Below are 2,198 nucleotides of genomic sequence, written 5' to 3' on the forward strand. Positions count from 1 at the left end.
TACCTAAAGGAGAACCACACAGTTCCTAAAGGAGAACCACACAGTTTCTAAAGGAGAACCCCACGGTTCCTAAAGAAGAACCACACAGTTCCTGAAGGAGAATCACATAGTTCCTAAAGGAGAACCCCATAGTTCCCTGAATAGAAAACACATAGCTCCTAATGGAGAACCACACATGTCTTAAAGGAGAACCAGACAGTTCCTGAACAGATCTACAGTTTGACTGACTACGAATGTAAACATGGTTCGCAGAACCGACTCTATCTGGGGTTCCGTCTGTCTGCACTGAACGTTCTGTGAAGCCAGTTTATTTGTACATTATGGGATGTTCTCAGAGGTTCTCCTCTGTGTGGATCTAAGGGTTCTGCAGCTGAGCTTTGTAGTCTGTTAGCATGAGCACTACGGACGCTGCCGGTTACCCTGAGCTGCCAGTGTGAGGGTCATAGCAGCAGTAAGGAGGCTACAAGCCCACCGCCACCAGAGGGCAGCACCACCCTGTAAAACCTCCTGACTGTCCTCAGCAGAACCGGATGGACAGCCTGCTCAGGTGGATGAAGCGGGGCAGGCTGGCATCTTTCTGTGTTCAACAGAAGCACATCCTGTATGAGGGTGTCAGGTGAATCAGATGAATCAAATCAATCAAGTGATTCAGATGAATCAACTCAATCAGGTGAATCAGGAGTCAATCAAGAGAATGGAATAAATCAGATGAATCAAACCAATCAGGTGAATCAGGAGTCAATCAAGAGAACTGAATCAATCAGGTGAATAAGGTGAATTAAATAAATCAGGTGAATCAGGAGTCAATCAAGAGACCAAAATCAATCAGATGATTCAAATCAATCAGGTAAATCAAGAGTTTATCAAGAGAATGGAATAAAACAGATGAATCAAATCAATCAGGTGAATCAGGAGTCAACCAAGCGAACAGAATCAATCAGGCAAATCAGATTAATTAAATAAATCAGGTGAATCAGGAGTCAACTAAAAGAAAGGAATCAATCAGGTGAATCAGATTAATTAAATAAATCAAGGGAATCAGGAGTCAATCAGGAGAATGGAATCAATCAGATGAATCAAGTCAATCAGGTGAATCAAGTCAGTCATGTGAATCAGGAGTCAATGAGTTTAATCAGGTGAATTCACAAGAGAGAATCAAATAAAATTGGTCTGTATCCAGCTGTACTGAATGCTGATTGGTTGCTGTTAATGCTGAACTGGGTAAAATGTTAAAACATGTCAAAATTTGTATTGATTTCATGTCAGCGTTTGCTTCTACAGCCGTCACTCACTCCGAGAGCTTTGAGCATGTCTGTTTAAGCCCCGCCTCCTATAAGACCACCACTATAGGTCCACATGTTCCAGCTTCTACAGCAACCTGCTTCCCACCACGGCTGATTGACCACAGCCAAGCAAATGCTAATAAAAGCAGTCTGGCTTTACCTGCCTTTTACTTTTTCTTGACGTGTTTATTCTTTTTATTTGATGATTTATTTATTATAATATTTTACTGGTATTTATTGGTATGAATATAATATGTAACAGGGTGGTTTTATTTAAAGACAGAAGCTGAGCTGAAAGGAGGGGGTGTGGTTATGTAGGTAATTAAGGCTGTTTATTAGTTTTGGTAAATGTGTCCTCCTTTTAAACCCCATAATACTGCTGTTACTTAGTAACTGCCCCCTGTATCTGAGCTCAGTGTGTGAACAGAGCCAGTGTAGGCTGCCGAGGGCCCGTCTGGATGAAATGGGCCTGTAGATGAAGGAGTGTAAAGGTAAATGCAGCGCTGACCACATCTCCACAAACCCGCCTCAAACGAGCGAGCTGCGAGCAAACGGAGGCGAGCAGAGTCCACCCCTCCGCCCCATTCCCTCCTCATTACACACAGCCGGTGGAGGGATTCCACTCCTCCACCGTGAGGAGGGTTTGATCTTCCGCAAGTCGGAGAGGATTTACCCTCGGCCATGTGACTAATGAGCGAGGAAAGTGTGTGTGTGTGTGAGTGTGTGATGTGATTTCACAGAGATTCACTTCCACTGCTGGACCATATGGATCATATAGTAGGAACCAAGCGCCAGTCGCCATGACTACAACACAGATACAGCCCATAATTAATTTCCTAGCCAAACTAGCCAAAGTAAAGTTGTCACAGCTTGTCTAGACCCTGTAGAGAAGAAGTGCTGCCAAAAGAATAGGAC

At 43.7% G+C, this 2,198-nt stretch overlaps 1 protein-coding gene across 2 annotated transcripts in view; it reads left to right on the forward strand.

The window, feature by feature from the left end:
• The window catches only part of mfng (MFNG O-fucosylpeptide 3-beta-N-acetylglucosaminyltransferase), a 9,879-nt gene extending 8,743 nt beyond the window's left edge, over positions 1-1,136 (forward strand). For both annotated transcript variants that reach the window (XM_072672057.1, XM_072672058.1), the window contains one exon: positions 1-1,136. This exon is cut by the window's left edge and continues 569 nt beyond it. The gene's annotated coding sequence lies outside the window, so the exon portion shown is untranslated.
• Positions 1,137-2,198: the final 1,062 nt, after the last annotated feature.

This window comes from Salminus brasiliensis, unplaced genomic scaffold (assembly GCF_030463535.1).
Source record: "Salminus brasiliensis unplaced genomic scaffold, fSalBra1.hap2 scaffold_154, whole genome shotgun sequence".
In the NCBI taxonomy this organism is placed as follows: Eukaryota; Metazoa; Chordata; class Actinopteri; order Characiformes; family Bryconidae; genus Salminus; species Salminus brasiliensis.